Source organism: Pelobates fuscus, chromosome 2 (genome assembly GCF_036172605.1).
Source record: "Pelobates fuscus isolate aPelFus1 chromosome 2, aPelFus1.pri, whole genome shotgun sequence".
Classification (NCBI taxonomy): Eukaryota; Metazoa; Chordata; class Amphibia; order Anura; family Pelobatidae; genus Pelobates; species Pelobates fuscus.
The window spans coordinates 237,076,414-237,095,991 of NC_086318.1; the positions used below are offsets into that span (position 1 = coordinate 237,076,414).

Below are 19,578 nucleotides of genomic sequence, written 5' to 3' on the forward strand. Positions count from 1 at the left end.
ATTTTTTTTATTAGTGGCACTATGCGTGCAAACTACTGTGACAACAGATATGAGTGGCACTGTGCACTGGCAGAAGTTGGCAGAGTACACGCTGTAGGCCTGACACACGCTTGCAGACAACTAACTGCTATTCAATCTATTACAGTCAAAACATTTTTTTTTAAATGTACACTACTGTTACACCAGATATGAGTTGCACTGGTGTGACACTGTGCCCTGGCAGGCCCTGAAACGCACACGCGTGAAGGAAACTGACTGCTATTATTTCACAGTCAAAAAAGTGTTGTTTTTTTTAAATGTACAATACTGTTACACCAGATATGAGTTGCACTGGTGTGACACGGTGGCCTGGCAGGCCCTGAAACGCACACGTGTGAAGGAAACTGACTGCTATTATTTCACAGTCAAATTTCTAGTTTTTTTTTTAAATGTACACTACTGTTACACCAGATATAAGTTGCACTGGTGTGACACTGTGCCCTGGTAGGCCCTGAAATGCACACGCGCGAAGGAAACTGACTGCTATTATTTCACAGTCAAATTTATAGTTTTCTTTTTAAATGTACACTACTGTTACACCAGATATGAGTTGCACTGGTGTGACACTGTGCCCTGGCAGGCCCTGAAACGCACACTTGTGAAGGAAACTGACTGCTATTATATTACAGTCAAACAAGTTTTGTTTTTTTAAATGCAAGCTATTGTGACAGCAGATATGAGTGGTGGCACTTGGCAAGTGGGCACAGTATATGCTGTGAGCCTGACACACACGCTGGCAGGCAGGCAACTGCAATTAGATTACACAGAAAAAAAAAAAAGCAGACTGATGTTCTAGCCCTAAAAAGGGCTTTTTGGGGTTCTGTCCTTACAGCAGAGATCAGATGAGTCCTTCAGGACTGTAGTGGACACTGAATACACTAGCCTAGCTATCAATTTCCCTATTAAATAATCATCAGCACACTGTCCCTCCTCTCACTAAGAATGCAGCTTCAGAATTAATCTATAATGGATGCTGTCCAGGAGGTGGGAGGGTCTGGGAGGGAGGGTCTGCTGCTGATTGGCTGGAATGTGTCTGCTGACTGTGAGGTACAGGGTCAAAGTTTACTCAATGATGATGAATAGGGGGCAGACCGAACATCGCATATGTTCGCCATCTGTGGCGAACGCGAACAAGCTATGTTCGCCAGGAACTATTCGCCAGCGAACCGTTCAGGACATCACTACTAAAGAACTATTAGGTACTAGTGGAGTAATTAGTGGTTCTTCATAGCGTGTAGTCCTTATTTTTATTTCTATCTTTATTTGTATTTTTGTTTTTAGTGGAGTTTACACTAGTGTTTACACTTTATTATATTTATATTATAATTATAACATTCAATTTTCAATGTCAATATAATGTCAATGAATTGAGAATCTATTAGCGAACCAACAGGTTTTCGATATATTCATCTATCCACTTCTTAATTAATACATAGACTATTCCCTGCAAGGCGATCTTTATGAATATTGAAGTTACTCCTCTCCTCTCTTGATTCTCCTCCATAATTTTTCTCTTAATTTCTAATTTTGCATTACATGTTGCCTATTTCATATATCTTTTGTTTTGCATTGAATTTTATGTGTCTACCCCATTTTTAACCATTACGGTTTATTTTTGTTAATTAAAGATGCATGGTTCTATGAATGATTTTAACATATGTTGATACATTATGATTCTGTTCTAGAGCTTATGTAATATGGTCCCTAAAATGTTGTGCAATATGTCATGACCCATACATTTGATATTTATAATCCATATTTTGTAATTGTTTTGTTTATATTACTCATTGTTTAATGCCAACCTCTATTGCGATTTGTGTGCTTTTTGATGTTTTATGATGTTTTTTTTTTGTGATGTTTTTTGTTCTATTTTTCATTCAATTCTAATCAGGACTCCCTAATCTAATGTAGTTGAAACACGAAGGGTTAATTACCATATGTACTAATCAGACCGGGAGGTTTATAAACCGAGGACGGTCAAACTGATGCTAGCCTCTGATGAAGTTATCAGCCGATCACAAAACGCGTAAGGCAAGCATCACACACAAAGCTCTAATAAGGCAGCCAAGTGGAATGCATCCCGAGCCACAATGGAATGCAAGCGGCGAGTTTCCAGTACCTGACACCTCACAGAGATCCACACTTTCCCTGATCCGGCCGGCAGGAGGGAGCTACGAGGATTTTCTGGTCTGTAGGCTACCGACCTTGCATCTCATGCCACCACTTTAAACCCTTCTATAAATGCATATTTATTTATCTGTTTTTAACAGTGTTCTTCTTTTTAATAAATTTCTACCAGAGAGCACCCTGTCTCTGCATTGTACATCACAGAATCCAGCACAGACTTGATATACTGCAAACATTCTGCGGTCACAACTGATACATATCCTGGCATAGATTGTATAATTTCACCATTTATGTATCGGTTTTTATTACATTGAAGGTTATTAGACTGATACTATATTATCTCCAGCTTTACCAGTATTTTTCCCTACTTATACCATAGTAGGCAATCGTTCTGGGATCCACCTAGCTGATACACCTCCATTATTTATTTTTTATTTATTTTTATCGTTTAGGTTTTACCCATTTGGACTTTAACTTGTGCAATAGGCGTTTAGATTTTTAGATTCTTTGTCTATTTAGCGATATCACTACTTAGTAGATCTAGGTTAACCCAGGTCTATGTATTTTTTTTTTAACTATTCTTGACATTAAGCCTACTGTTTTAATTATATTCCTGTATTCCTATTTCACTATTTCCATTTACTCCTGATCACCCTATTGGTATTTTCCAGTAGAAATGTTTATTTTTATTTTCTCCATTTATAGCTGAAGGTGGTAGCTATTGTTTTTTTCAGTGAAATAGTGGCTATAGTTGCTTAGTTTAGGTTTCATATGAATCAACTTGGGACATCCAGGGCCGGCCTTTGGGGTGTGCGAGCTGTGCGGCCGCACAGGGCGCCATGCCAGTAGGGGGCGCCATGCTGCTGACACAGCTCACACATGGCCCCAGTGAAAGCTGTGAGTGAATGCTCAGTCAGAGCTCTCCCCTAATGCTGGTCACGCTGCACAGCAAAACCAGCATTATAGGAGTGCTCTGAGCACCCCTAACACAGCACCCGGATTTTATTATCCTCCACTCTAGTGTATTAGAGAGCCTGGGGCGGAGCTACACGACCGGCGGGGGCGGAGCTACACGACCGGTGGGGGCGGAGCTACACGACCGGCGGGGGCGGAGCTACACACACTGGACCCTCTGCCTGGTAAGTGAGAGGGGGAAGCAGGAAGTAGTGCCTGCTCCCTCACATAGCTTCACACTGCCCTGCTCCCCCCCACCTACCCACTGGGCTCCTGCCCCCACCTACCCACTGTGCCCCTGCTCCCCCTTACCTACCCACTGGGCTCCTGCTCCCCCCCCACCTACCCACTGGGCCCATGCTCCCCCTTACCTACCCACTGGGCTCCTGCTCACCCCCACCTACCCACTGTGCCCCTGCTCCCCCTTAGCTACCCACTGGGATCCTGCTCCCCCTTACCTACCCACTGGGCTCCTGCTCCCCCCCCACCTACCCACTGTGCCCCTGCTCCCCCTTACCTACCCACTGTGATCCTGCTCCCCCCTACCTACCCACTGTGCCCCTGCTCCCCCTTACCTACCCACTGGGCTCCTGCTCCCACCTACCCACAGTGCCCCTGCTCCCCCCACCTACCCACTGTGCCCCTGCTCCCCCCACCTACCCACTGTACCCCTGCTCCCCCACCTACCCACCGTGCCTCTGCTCCCCCTTACCTACCCACCGTGCCCCTGCTCCCCCCCACCTACCCACTGGGCCCCTGCTCCCCCCCACCTACCCACTGGGCCCCTGCTCCCCCTTACCTACCCACAGTGCCCCTGCTCCCCCCCACCTACCCACAGTGCCCCTGCTCCCCCCCACCTACCCACTGGGCTCCTGCTCCCCCCCACCTACCCACTGGGCTCCTGCTCCCCCCCACCTACCCACTGGGCTCCTGCTCCCCCTTACCTACCCACTGGGCTCCTGCTCCCACCTAACCACAGTGCCCCATGCTCCCCCCCACCTACCCACTGTGCCCCTGCTCCCCCCACCTACCCACTGGGCTCCTGCTCCCACCTACCCACTGTGCCCCTGCTCCCCCTTACCTACCCACTGGGCTCCTGCTCCCACCTAATCACTGTGCCCCTGCTCCCCCTCACCTACCCACTGTGCCTCTGCTCCCCCTTACCTACCCACTGGGCTCCTGCTCCCACCTAACCACAGTGCCCCTGCTCCCCCCCACCTACCCACTGTGCACCTGCTCCCCCCACCGACCCACTGGGCTCCTGCTCCCCCCTACCCACTGTGCCCCTGCTCCCCCTTACCTATCCACTGTGCCCCTGGGACTGTGTGCAGCACAAATATCACACACATATATGACACAATACAACCATTACAAATATTACACACAACCTACACGCCTGTCGCACACAGACACCACGCACACTACATAATATTATTATGCACCTGGTAGAGGCGCCGACCAGATTCTTAGCATACTGAATCACCAGAGATCATCATGCCCCCCTCCCTGCAAGGTAACAGGGAAGAGGGAATACATTTTTGTTTTTAAATAATTATTAATTTAATAAATATTATATATAAACATAACACATATTGACACACACTACACATGGATGATGGGGTATGACTGGCGGGGGGGGGGGGGGGGGGGGGGGGCGCTGTGATGAATTTTCGCACAGGGTGCCTAAAGGCCTAAGGCCGGCCCTGGGGACATCACACCATTGTTTTGGGTGTGATTTCCCATTTTTAAGTTTATACCTATTCTATGTTAGAAATTTTGATTTGCATTTTATTGTAACATACCTAATACTTTTCCCCCCACAGTTCTACATTTTGTGACTATTGGAGACACCAATTGAAGTAAAAACTGTTTTTGTTGAGATGTTGTTGATACAATGAGATGGAATGTGAGGTGTTGTTTTCTTTAAAGCCTCGAACATATGCCACAGAATTCATCAGGGTCAGAGCGGCTATCAACCTGTTGTCTGGACGCATCAAAGTTTGGGCTCACCAAATGTTGCAGACGAAGAGTCCTGTCCTTGTCAGCTGAGAATCTTTTAGTACTGCTATGGACTCACAATACAAGACCACTGTGCCCAAGCCAGCTCCACACGAACTAAAAAATCTCAGATTCTTCGTTACCAAGAAACCGAGTACCACCACAGTGTGATGAAATGCATTGATTCAATGCATCTATATGAATAGATGCAGATTGGTACAGCACAGAGTGTTGCTATCTGGATTGGCTGAGATCATCAATTTTGCCATGGAGGAGGAAAACAGAAATTTTTACTTACCGTAAATTCTTTTTTTCTTAATATGGTGGCAGTACCAGTGGGTTTTGCTCCTTCCTGTGGACAAGCATCTAACAAGCTTAATTAAATCAACAAAACCCCTCCCCCTTGCCCTATAAGAAGGGCTATCCGGCAAAACCAACCTCAGTAAGTAGCAAGAAAAATCCCAAACAGAACTCATACTGAATCAAGAAAATGTAATATAGAGGGAGGGACGCTGTACTGCCACCATATTAAGAAAAAAAGAATTTACGGTAAGTAAAAATTTCTGTTTTTTCTGTCATATGGTGGCAGTACCAGTGGGATATAGCAAGATCCTTAACTAGGGCGGGTTCAATGTCACCGTAGGTCGCAACTTATACGCCTAAAAAGCAGTTTCAGAGGATGAGAACATCTCTAACCTGTAGAGCTTTATGAAAATGTGGAATGGAAGCCCAAGATGGTGCCTAACAGATGGCCACTAGAAAAAACAAGTGTTCTTACTGACCCAGAGGCAGCCAATACTCCAAGCGTCCTGAGAGAAGCCGGAACTTGAAGACCACCGGGAGAAAATGGCCAACCAACATACTCGCCTGAGTCAAATGAAACAAAAGAGTTGCAGGAATCACTGTATCCTTACACCTTTTATGGGAGGATAACAAACAGAGGACCAGAATAACTGAGCTCTTCAGTCCTAGGAAAAGAGACATTACAAAGCTCCTTCAAGCTACACTTAGTACCAACCCGTAGGGAAAAAAAAAAATGTTTAGCGTGAAGAACCACCGTGTCCATGAGCAATACTGAAAAATCATCTGGGGATGAAAACGACTGAAGCTCTCTGAACCTATTAGCCGATAAGATGGCCCCCAAGAAGGTGTCCTGGAGAAACAAAACTTGTAAGGGAAACCCTTTAACAGGATCGAACGGGTGTTACCTAAAAAAAATTAAAAAATATCAAAATTCAAGGACAAAAATACCAGGAAGGGAAAACAGAACTCTAGGAGGATGTCTGGACCTGGCAGATTACAAAAAACCTCAAGCTTAAAATCTGGATGTAAGCTCTAAGAACAGCAGGATTCTCAGGCTTGAAGGCCTGGACCTCAAAGCAGAAAACGCCGAAGCCCGCCGAACAAAAAAACAGAAGACATTAAAGCAAGGGTTTTTAGACGAATGAAACACACCAGCAGGGGTGTTCCCAAAATCCCCCCAAAAAAATTCTAACCCTTATCAGAAAGTAGACCTTTAAACAGGATATATAGTTGCCAAGCAACATAACCAAACAAATCTTCCCGCAGACCTAGATGATGAAGAAGAAACCTAGCCGTAGTCAGGCTATCAACCTGAAACTCTACAGAACCACTAGGGTAGATCCCTATACATCATGAGACCGATAGAGCTTTGAACGTTTGGGAATCAGAATCTTTATGCTCAGCATGGAATAAGAACCAGGATAAGGCTCCGATAGACCTAATTTTCTAAGACAACTAGAAAAAAACGTAAGCGGAAGTAAGACACATTACAAAGAGAGTAATCCATCACCGAGGGACCTGTACTGAAACAGGAAGTGACTTGGTCGTTGAAAAGTTTGTCAACAGAGCCCTGGCCGGAACAACAATTTTCCACTCCAGAGAGTCAAATTACACGGACATAAGGACCAAACTTCCTAATTCCAAATACCCTCTCTGAGCTCGACGGCTATGTCAATCCCTCTGAAAGGAACTACCGAAATATCTACTAGATGAATTTGCACCTCAGCAAGATAACCGCATGCAGGAGAGAGAGAGAGCGCCTACACCGGTTCCTCCCTGCCGGTTGATGTACCAACCCTGTACAAGAGTGCGCATGAATATTTACAGCCTTCTGCCGTATCTACGGAATGAAGAGATGAAGGGTGGCAATACACCTTAAAACCCCTGGAATCTGCGGATTTTCCCTTAATCATTACCACGAAACATGAAGGGGATTAAAAAAGAGCATCTGTAGCGATCCCCAACCAGAAAACATTAGACGGAAGACAGACTTCCTGAAATTAACTCTATCTAATTTGAAAATTGGATCCGCTACTACCAACACCCCTTCTTCTATGATCGGGGAGAGAAAACAGGGGGATTTTTTTTTTTTTAACATGTTACGAGATCTAGGGACTCTTATGAATAGGCAATAGAATATATGGATTGCTGGGGAAACGTCGGTCTCAGAAATTTTTCCCTCTGTACGCTCCGTCTGATCTCCAAAAATTAAAATAATCGCCTTAATATACACAACAGTACTTCTTTAGACAGTACCGAGGTTACACGCTAATCACCTGATACAAGTAACGGAATTTATTAGACCACTGCAATTTCTGAAACGATTGGGGCAGAGGTTAATCCTGTTCTGCAGTGTGTTGATGAAAAACACCTACATTGTGTGTGTTCGTTAACCGTCCAAATTGCCAGAGATATCAGTAACCTATACTGAATCTTGTATGAACAGAAAGCATACCTACACAACCTATGCCATATACCAGGGTTACGCAACTCCTGTGGAGATGATATAGATACAGATATAGATATATGAGCTACTGTGAAGATGCCATCTCTATACCGTCTAATGAGCATACATCTCCTGGTAACTCATCCATAGAGAAACTAGTGAAGACATATACTGAGGCCCTGTCTTCCCAGTACCTCATACATAAGGCATATAGAGTATACCTATATCCCAGAAACTAGTGAGGCTTTTTATCATTTTTTTTTTCATTTTTTTTATAGAGTATATAAAAGGAAATGAACCCTCCTAAAATAGCCTATAGTGGTTACTGAAGTTGAGACCACACATCAACTCGACAGAGTATATAGTAGATGCATATACTAAGGCTGAGTCCTCAAGTAAGTCCTAACAGAGCATGCACGGAGGTTGAGTTCTCATTCCTAACGAATACAGTGCATACAACTAATGAAGCGGAGGCCACACTTCAAACTCGGCATAGAGCATATAGTGGGTGCATCTACTAAGGTCGAGTGGATAACAAAACAATGCGACATAGAGCATCTAGTGGATACATCTAAAGAGGTTCTTGTCCTTATACAAGGACTTTATAGTGTGTACCCCTACTGAGGCTGAGTCATCTTAGACACTCACACACAGAGCATAAAGTGGGTACATATACTGTGCACAGCAACTCGTCATAGTGCCTATAGTGAGTGCATACACTGCTCACAGAACTCGTCCGAGCATAACGTGAGTACATTTACTCTCACAGCAACACGTAATATAGCATATAGTGAGTACATAAATTGCTCACATCAACTCGCCGTAGTGCCTATAGTGAGTACATATACTGCTCATAGTAACTTGTCATAGAACAAATAGTGGTAACATATACTGTTCACAGCAACACAACAGTGCATATTGTGAGAATATATACTGCTCATAGTAACTCGTCATAGAACATATAGTGATTACATATACTGTTCACAGCAACACGTCATAGTGCATATAGTGAGAATATATACTGCACATAGTAACACGTCATAGTGCATATAGTGAGAATATATACTGCTCATAGTAACTCGTCATAGAACATATAGTGATTACATATACTGTTCACAGCAACACGTCGTAGTGCATATATTGCATACATCTTCTGCACACAGCAAGTCGTCATAGTGCATATAGTGAGTACATATACTGCTCACAGCAATTCGTCATAGTGCATATAGCAAGTACATATACTGCTCACAGCAATTCATCATAGTGCATATAGTGAGTATATATACTGCTCATAGTAACTCGTCATAGAACATATAGTGATTACATATACTGTTCACAGCAACACGTCGTAGTGCATATATTGCATACATCTTCTGCACACAGCACTTCGTCATAGTGCATATAGTGAGTACATATACTGCTCACAGCAATTCGTCATAGTGCATATAGCGAGTACATATACTGCTCACAGCAATTCGTCATAGAGCATATAGAGAGTACCTATACTGCTCACAGCAATTCATCATAGTGCATAAAGTGGGTACATATACTGCTCACAGTAACTCCTCCTAGAGCATATCGTGGGAACATATACCGTCATCTTCGTCCTCTTCTTACCACGTGGCTTCACACTTTGCAAATGAAGTGTCTAAACTTTTACAGAGATCATTTTGAAGGAAAGATTAATTCACCTTACCTCAAAATGCCTCTGAACCGTGTGGGGGGTTGGTGACACGGCGTACCACTTCTGGCAAGCATCCATGCTGTCAGTGGGTACTGCACAGCTTCGTCTATGCCGAGCATCAAACTTCCCTTTTTTTTTTTTTTTTTTTTAATAAAGTTTCAGCATGCGCATGCGCACCACCGGAAACTTTTGGTGGAACGCATCACCTCCCGGGCGTGCGTTCCACCGCTGTGCGCAGGTCATCAAGACCGCCTCCAGAAAGTATTCGCCGGAACCTTCTCGGCATAAGAGGCAATGTATCCATTAGCTCCGTAACCATAACGGAGGTAGCATGGTCTCTCAGCTAACCGCCCGGGCAGCTCTCGGACCGGAATCCCCCAGACCAGCAGCCTGTGTGTCTCACCCTCCAGATGCTGTGTCCTTCCCTCTCGGGACAAGAAAGGAAACTGAGGTTGGTTTTGCCGGATAGCCCTTCTTATAGGGCAAGGGGGAGGGGTTTTGTTGATTTAATTAAGCTTGTTAGATGCTTGTCCACAGGAAGGAGCAAAACCCACTGGTACTGCCACCATATGACAGAAAAAAAAGAATAGTTTAAACACTTTTTAACTGTGATCTAAAGGAACCTAAATAGTTAGTTTAACTCTATTTTCCTTTAATGTTACTTTAAATTTTTATGTAGTGCATTCCCTTTAAAACAGTGCACATGAGTACTGATATCTAGGCAGGGTATTTAAACCCACATTTTCTGGCAGGAACGGTGCAATGATCTTTGGCTACACAGGCAAATATGCATTTTGATGCAGCCCCCCTGAAAAATGCTTATTTACCTGTGTATTGTAATCACTTTTAAATTTCTTACTGCCTTTTTTGTTTCTTATCCCTTCTCCAGACCCTCTGTTTGTTTCTTTTCCCCATCCCCAGTCACTCTATGTGCCTCTCTCCCAAAGTCCTTTTTGTATGTCTATTATTCCCTTCCCATATCCCTGTTTGTGTCACTTCACCCCAGCACTTTGTCTCTGAACCCCAGCATGTTTTCTGTGTCTCTCCCCCTAGACCCCTTTGTGTGTCTCTTTTGCCCAGGTCCCTTTTGTGTGTCTCTTTAACCCCTTTCTCAGTCCTCTGTGTGTCTCTTTCTCCCCTCCCCTCATCTCTGTGTGTCTGTCTCCCCTTCTCCAGCCTCTGTGTGTCTCTGTCTCCCCTTCTCCAGCCTCTGTGTGTCTCTGTCTCCCCTTCTCCAGCCTCTGTGTGTCTTTCTCCCCTTTATCTGTCCCTCTGTGTGTCTGTTTGAATCACCCCATCCCTTTCAGGTCTTTTCTACTCTTCCCCCATTCTTTTGTGGTCTCTCCCCCCCCCCCCCCCTCCTCCCGTGCCTGCTTAACTTCTTGTAGCGTAGCAGCATGGACTGACATAGAAGATCGCTGTGTGTCTTGTCCCTTCCCAGCCCCTCTGTGTGTCTCTTACAGCCTCTCTTTGTGTCTCTTTAACCCCACCCCCGGCAGCTATGTATGTCTGTCTCCCCTTCTCCAGCCTCTCTGTGTGTCTCTAACCCTCAGCCTCTGTGTGCCTCTTTCTCAACTTTCCTAGCCCCTCTGTTTGTCTCTTCCCCCCAGCACATTGTGTCTTTCCCCAGACCCTTTTTGCGTGTCTCTTCCAGTCACACCATCCCTTTGTAGTCTCTTCCTCTCTTCCCATCATTTTGTGGTCCCCCCCCACATGCCTGCTTAACTTCTTGTAGCATGGCAGCATGGACTGCGATAGAAAATCTCTGTGTGTCTATTCCCTTTCCAGCCCCTCTGTGTGTCTCTTGCTCTCCAGCCCCTATGTGTGTTTCCCCCCAACAGCCCCCCTGTGTGTCTCTACCCCAGCCCCTCTGTGTGTCTCTACCCCAGCCCCTCTTGTGTGTCCCTTTCTCCCCTACCCCTTTGTGTGTCTCTTTCTCCCCTACCCCTTTGTGTGTCTCTTTCTCCCCTACCCCTGCCCCTTTGTGTGTCTCTTTCTCCCCTACCTGTTCTAAGTAATTGCTGCCAACTAACAATTTGCCATCCTAACTTTGGCTTTAATTACCAAGTTTTGCCTTCACTGAGCTGTGCTGACAAAATAGATAGTTTTCACTTCATCTCCAATTTTCCTTTATATCTTGTGGAGATATACCTGAGGATTCCTACAATCTGTAATTATGGATGAAGAAAACTGAATATTTTGTTGCCAAATGTCATTGACTGTAACTAGATATATATTGTCGTTGGTCAATGCATATTCTAGTAAACATCTAGCAATCCTTTAAAAGGGACACTATAAGCACCCAGACCACTTAATCTTATTTAATTGGTCTTGGTGCAGTGGCCCTGTGTTATACTTATCGATCAACGATTCCTTCAGAAACATTTCCAGATTTAGCTGATCAAGCTCTGGCCATGTGTCTGACGTCAGACTCAGTCGCAATTAAGGGAAGCCTCGGAAACTTGGGAATCAGTTAATTTGTAGCTGAGTCATTCAAAGTTGAGTTTGAAGCTCCCTGCCAATTACCTACCTGAGTACCGAACCTCTGCCATTCCTGAACTGACTCTGCTGATCTCTCTGCCCCCTGTTATTTCTCCTTCTGCAAGTAACATTCTGCGAGGACTTTAACCCTTTTCTTGCCTGCTGTCTAGCAAGGACTTTAACCTTTAACTTGCCTACTGCTTAAAGCCAATTTAATTGACTAATTAAGCTTTCTAAGTGCTTCCTTGTTACAACCAGCCTAACAATTCATGTTGCAATTTTCCTGCTCGACTCCAACATTATTTTGTTTGATACTACATTATCTTATTTTGCCTAAGCAACTATATTATCTTCAACAAAGAAGAAAACTAAATTATTTGTCTAAATTATTCAATAACACTTCATGCTAAGAAAGACTTATTTCCAACTTGCAAGACGTAAACAAGTAAGCATAATTGCATTTACGGTTAAACCCACCTCTAGTGGCTCTTTCAGACAGCCACTAGAGGCCCTTCTGGGCTGCTAACCGAGTTTTATTTCATTAAACAATGCTGGATGTCTTCACGCTTTGCATGAGGATATCTAACACCTTCAAATTCAATGTGACGTTGCAGGAGGAGAAAAAGAGACTTGGCACTGGAGAGAGGTATGTTATAAAAGTGGTTAATCAACCACCACAGGGGGTGGGAGGAACCTACAAATAGAGGTTCATATTTCTAAAACAATAATGTTCCTTTAAAACTTCTGGTGCTTAATGGAATTTATTTATGGAACTGTAATGCTTAACCCCCTAACTTTCCCTAAGACAATTAAGAGGAAGATCCAGGAACAACAGAAGAGGAACACAGAGGACTAAGATGCATACCTTGCTAGTTAGTCAGAAATATCTGTGCCATCAATTAATTATATGAAAATCACCAGCTAAAAACACATTGTGTGACCAAAACTTTGTCGGTATGTTTCATGAGCCATAATTTGCACTGAATTTGAGTGCCTAGACTTTCCTAACTTTTACCCAGCTAAAAAAAAATAGACAAAATTCACCATACAACACTAAAAAGAGATCACTGTGTTAATCCCTTTTGTCGTACGATAGTCTAAAACTATTCTAAAAGAGAAATTGTATGTCCAAATGCATATTAAATGTGTTTACAAAAATTAGCTTGAATATTTTGTAACCCTTAAACATGTTTATTTTATTTGCTGCAGAACTGGCATCACCATAACCATCAGGGGGTGACAACCATTACTGTTGTCTCGGCTCCCCATGTGTCCGGGCCCCATGTGTAGCGGGTGAACTGCCGCTGGTGCACCTGCACCAGGGTTTGCATGCTGATATGGCCCATTGAGTGGCCCAATTATTATGGGCCACCCGATGAGCCCTATAACTTCAGGGGCCCGGTCAGCTCTGCAGCCATGTAATAGCGCAACCGGCCCCTTTAAAAATTGCTATGAGATGACTATGTATGTCAGTATGTATGTATGTACTTATTTATTGATATATGTTAGTATTTATGTCTGTATGTATGTCCGTATGCTACAAAAAGGAATGGAACATATCAGCTATGAAGAAAGGTTAACAAATTTAAACCTCTTTAGTTTAGAAAAACGTCACCTGAGAGGGGATATGATAACATTATACAAATATATTTGGGCCAATACAAACCATTGTGTGGAAATCTATTCACAAACCGGACTTTACATAGGACACAAGGTCATGCGTTTAGACTGGAAGAAAGAACATTTTGTCTAAGGTAAAGGAAATGTTTTTTTTACTGTTGGAACAATATGGATGTGGAATTCTCTGCCTGAAGAAGTGGTTTTATCAGAGTCCATACAGATGTTCAAACAGCAACTAGATGCATACTTGCAAAACCAGAATATTCAAGGATATAATTTTTCAATGTAGGGTAATAGCTGCTTGATCCAAGGATAAATCTGACTGCCATTCTGGGGTCAAGAACGATTGTTTCCCCTAGTTTGTTCCCCTAGTGCTTCAAACTGGTTTTTTTTTTGCCTTCTTTTGGATCAACAGCAAAACCAAATGTGAGGAAGGCGGAACTTGAGGGACACAAGTCTCTTTTCAGCTATGTAACTATGTATGTATGCCAGTATGTCTGTATGTGTGTCTGTATGTCTGTATGTGTGTCTGTATGTGTGTCTGTATGTATGTGTGTCTGTATGTATGTATGTGTGTCTGTATGTATGTGTGTGTGTGTCTGTAGGTGGGTGTGTGTGTGTCTGTAGGGGTGTGTGTGTGTGTCTGTAGGGGTGTGTGTGTGTGTCTGTAGGGGTGTGTGTGTGTGTCTGTAGGGGTGTGTGTGTGTCTGTAAGGGGGTGTGTGTGTCTGTAAGGGTGTGTGTGTGTCTGTAGGGGTGTGTGTGTGTGTCTGTAGGTGTGTGTGTGTGTCTGTAGGTGTGTGTGTGTGTCTGTAGGTGTGTGTGTGTGTGTATGTCAGTAAGTAAGGTGACATGGTTAGAGTTAGGACCCACCTAGGGGGTCTGCCTTGACGTTGGCAGGTGGGCTCATCCTCTCATGGCCATTGGATGTAACTTAAAAACCTCCATTTGTTTAAAAATACATAGGGATTAAGGAGAGAGCGCAGGTAACTTGTTTTTCTTTGGTTTTTACTATATATTGGGGCTAATGTGTACTTTAGTCATTGCTGCCGCCCAGTGATGGGAGTGAGTGCAGGACTTATCTTTCTGCATTTATGTCAGTAAGTATGTATGCATGCATGTCAGTATGTATTTATGTGTATGTCAGTATGTATGTATGTATGTGTGTGTATGTCAGTATGTTTGTTTGTTTGCTTGTGTGTATGTCAGTATGTATGTATGTGTGTATGTCCGTATGTATTTACACAAAAGTATAAAACTGATATTGTCAATCAGACAGATAGCATTCTATCTAGCTGACTGAAAGCTTGGGAAGGCAGTCCTACATACAGAAAAAATGTGCCTATGTTGCGCGTGTGTGTGTGTGCATGCATGTCTAAGGGCTGTAGAGAGAGAGTGTGTGTGTGTCTCTAGAGGTTGTAGAGTCTGTATGTGTTTCAGTAGGGACTGTAGTGTGGATATTTCAGGACTGTAGAGTGTGCTTGTGTGTAGGGGCTTTAGTGTATGGTTATAAGTGTATAGGAGTTGCATTGTGTGTGATATATAGGGAGCTGTAGTGTGTGCAAGTTTATAGGGGATGTAGTGTACATGTGTGTACTGGGACTGTAGTGTTTGTGTACAGGGGGAACAGTGTGCATGTTTGGGCATATAGTGTGCGCAAATAGTATGTAAGAGTGTATAGAAGGTCAGGTGTATAGTGTGTGCATAGGGGGTATTGTGTCTGTGCTACTGATGCTGGTGGTCCAGACCTGGTTCCTGGCTAATATAGATTCCCTGGTGTAGTGGTGGAACTAATGAAGAGATAGCTTTGGTGCTGCAAAGATTTCTGGGCCCCTGTATATAGGAGAGGGGAATTGCCAGCTCTGGATCTACCATTTAACCATTCTTGCGGGGTTTTACTTGTGTGCAGTTTCTGTGAATATAGGTGTGTTTTTCTATGGAGTATATTTGTGTGAATGTTTGTGTAGGGGGTGTGTTTTTGTGCAGTGTTGGCATTTAAATGCAAAGAAGTTTGTAGTGTTAGTATTTGAATGTAATTTTATCTAGTGTTGATGTTTTGAATGCAGGGGTGTGTTTCGGTGTAATGTTGGTATCTAAATGTAGGGTTATAGTGTTGGTGTTTAAATGCGGGACAGCTTTTTTGTACAGTGTTGATGTATGAATGCAGTGGTGTGTTTGTGTGTAATATTGGCGAGTGCATGTAGGTGTGTATTCACAAATACACACACACACACAGGTGCACATTGCCATAGAGAGAAACACACATACACCAAATTACATAGATTAATTCACACAGATACACATAGATTGACACACAGACACAAGTACAGATACATACAATGACACACATAGAAACACTTAACCTCTTTCTCCTGCGGTGCATACTGTAACGGTCTACCACCGGGTGTCTGAAAGGAGGAGGCCTTCCTCCTCCCTCACATGGGCCTCAACATGATCTAAGTGGGGCTACATCATGTCTGTGTTCAACACCTGCCCTGATGGTTTAGTGCTTGCTGTTCATTCACTGGTGGTCCGGCACATAACACTGAGTCAGCCAGCACTCTGACTCACTAAGTGTATGTCTAGAACCATGAGGGAGAGGTTATGGTAATCTATAGCAGTGGCAGGTACAGGCAATGCAGTATTCCACCAAACCACCAGGGAAGCATTCTTATTCAATATGTTGCTGATCCAGCAATGTATTAGATAAAAATGTGACATAAGGGGCTGCATTATCCCTATACCTAGTGTTGCGAGCTGTGCGGTCACCTGGTGCCCCTGTGCCAGCTCACACACCACTAAGGCTGCCGGCCCTGATAACAATAAGAACCTTAAAGGGACACTCTACTGCCGAAAAAAAACTTTGTATGTATTTAACATGCAGTTATTAAATTATGCATATTTCATTAGGTATATATTTAAAATAAGAAAAAACAGAGTGTCCCTCAACGGGACTATTGGTGTGTACAAGTGAACCAGTGAGGGGGTAACTCTTAATTTAACAACAAAGAAGTATATAAGTGTCCAGAGGATACTAATCCATTAAATGCAGGGAAGGTTCCTTGTAAAATATATAACTATTATTCGAAAGATACAACAATTAGATACATTTTATTAGGTATTTTGAGAAAAATATATACATAACATAGACCCATTAAAAAAGAGCCATAAAGAGGGCTCTATAATAGCAAATGGGGACAGACTCCTAAGTGGGCTAGATGGAATGTGGACTGAGGGTGGTAGTAATAGGAATAAGCTACCCTAACAGGGTTGGTAAATCCACTGGTGGGTTATATTGAATATACTTTATGTCATATAGTTGTGTGATAGTTATATTGACTTCAGACAGGTTAATAGAAAAACACAACTATAATAGAAAATCTGAATTGAATGATTTAAATTACCCTGTAATAACTATAGGCTACCACCTAAAAAAGCTTATAGCTATAGTATAACTATATATATCATTTATGGTTGGCCATTTAATAGTGTAGCATTTAGGAGATGCTACAAAGACAAGTTACACAGGATAGGTTGCAAATAACACACTTTGTAACAGCTGAAGACAGAGTGTCAATTACCAGATCACTGGCTATAATGAAAAAAAATTGTCGAAAGAGACTTATTGCTGCGTATTAGAAAAATATTAGTTGCTAGGTCACTGGCTATGATGAAAAATAGCAAGCAAAAGAAATTTATTGCTACTGATTGGAGATATCAATTGCCAGATCACTGGCTATAATGAAAGATAGCATGAAAAAGAGGCTTCTTACTGCCACCCTTTACACCTGTGTAAAAACACTACCATTCCCTACAAATCCCCAAGTTCAGCCACAGGATATCCGACAGTACGTCCACTAACTTGCTAGAATAGGAGTCTGTAAAAATCCCCCATAGTTTCTAAGTGACTAAATACCCATTGTGCAACAAAAGAAAAAGTGATGTGCTACATATAAATTGTAAGTAAACTGACGCGCCTTATCATAAATGCAGTGCTATATATAAATATATGCTCACTTTTTACAAGGTCATGTATAAGATGTTGGGGGTTAGTCCTTTACGTATTCTGTCAAAAATCCAGCTTCCCATGTATCTGCATGTTCTGTTTGCTATGCTCTGATTCTTCTTTTACTCTCAGTTATTTCTGTCTATACTGAAACAACACTATCACTCTTCATTGGCTATGGAACCCACCAATTCAAACTTACCTCTAGGTTGTGGCTTGTGTAAAATACAACATTTCTAGATATATTTCCTAGTGTTATGATTTCAACAAACTCCTCTCTCGTCTCAATTCTTGTAGGAATTTACTCTGAACAGTTGTATTGACATGAATCCAGTTAATTGTACTAATTTGAATGGAATTATTGTCTGCAAAAAAGGTGAACCTCTACAACTATGCTTACAGGGTTTCAGCTGGAATATCTTTAGCCCATCCCCATAGTAGTTATAGTTTGCGTCATTGTATGATGGGAACTAGTAATCTGTTTCTGTAATGTAGGTGTGCCAATATATTTATTGCCAGGCTAATTAAAGTAAAGTTTATCTATATTTTAAATGTGTTGAATGGACTTTGTCTTTGCAGCACTTCATTGCACATGCAGTATTTAGCTAACCTGCAATATATCTAACATGCTAGAAACAGCAAATATGTCTGTAAGACACATTGGGATACATTTCTATCCATTGTCTGCTAATTGTCAACCTCCTTAACCCCTTAAGGACCAAACTTCTGGAATAAAAGGGAATCATGACATGTCACACATGTCATGTGTCCTTAAGGGGTTAAAGAAACACTTTAAAGCAGGGGTAGGCAACCTTCGGCTCTACAGATGTTTTGGACTACATCTCCCATAATGCTTTTACAGCCATATTGCTGGCAAAGCATCAAGGGAGATGTAGTCCACAACATCTGTAGAGCCGAAGGTTGCCTACCCCTGCTTTAAAGGGACACTATAGGCACCCAGACCACTTTAGCTCATTGAAGTGGTCTGGGTATAGTGTCCCAGGACTCTTAAGTTTTAGTAAACTGCAATAATTACCTTTGAGAATTAACTCCACCTCTAGTGGCTGTCTAGCAGACAGACACTAGAGAAACGTCCAGGTCATCCAGCGTAATGTAAAACCCCATAGGAAAACATATGTGCTTTCCTATGGGGGAAGTACTAATGGGAGCACCATCACTATGCATGCGCATTAGGTCTCCCCTGCCAGCAGGGCCGGACTGGGAAAAAATTTAGGCCCGGGCATTTTTCAATCAGAGCGGCCCCCTAAGAAGGGGGTGGGGCCAGAGAGGGTGTGTTTTGTCATCACTAATGACAAGCACGTCCCCTCTCAAAGTGAGCATGTTGGTTCAATGCGCAGAGCCCCACTTTAAGAGCTCTGGCATTAGAAAAAGGCCCTGAATTTGTTCTGCGCAGCACAAGCAAATGTAATAACATGCTTGCGCTGTGTTTGCTTTTAAATTGTCTTTGGTGTCTCCACAAGTGGGATACCAGAGGACAAAAGGGCCAGGAAAGTTCATGGTGCATATGTTTGGAGCCTGCTTGTGGGATTTCGTGTGTGTAGAGTGTGGTGTGGTATTGTGTAAATAGGTCAATTTCATTTGTGTTTGTGGTATAATGTGTGGCTAGGGGCTGTAGAGAGTGTGTGTATAGGGGGCATAGTGTTATAGGGGATGTAGCGAGTGTGTGCATACGGGCTGTAGTGTGTGTGTGTATAGGTGACGTAGTGTGTGTAGGGGTTGTAGAGAGGGTGTGTTTAGAGAATGTTGTATGTGTTTGCTGACAAGGAATGTAGTGTGTGTGTAGGTGGTGCAGTGTGTGTGTGTAGGAGATCTACTGTGTAAAGGACCCAGAGTGTGTATAGGAGATTGTGTGTGTGTGTGTGTGTGTGTGTGTAAGGGCTTAAGAGTGCATATAGGGTAA

At 43.0% G+C, this 19,578-nt stretch overlaps 1 protein-coding gene across 1 annotated transcript in view; it reads right to left on the reverse strand.

The window, feature by feature from the left end:
* Positions 1 to 18,026, reverse strand: part of LOC134585740 (NXPE family member 2-like) — a 233,942-nt gene extending 215,916 nt beyond the window's left edge. The window contains exon 1 of the mRNA XM_063441203.1: positions 17,860 to 18,026. The gene's annotated coding sequence lies outside the window, so the exon portion shown is untranslated. The remainder of the gene's footprint in view (positions 1 to 17,859) is intronic.
* Positions 18,027 to 19,578: the final 1,552 nt, after the last annotated feature.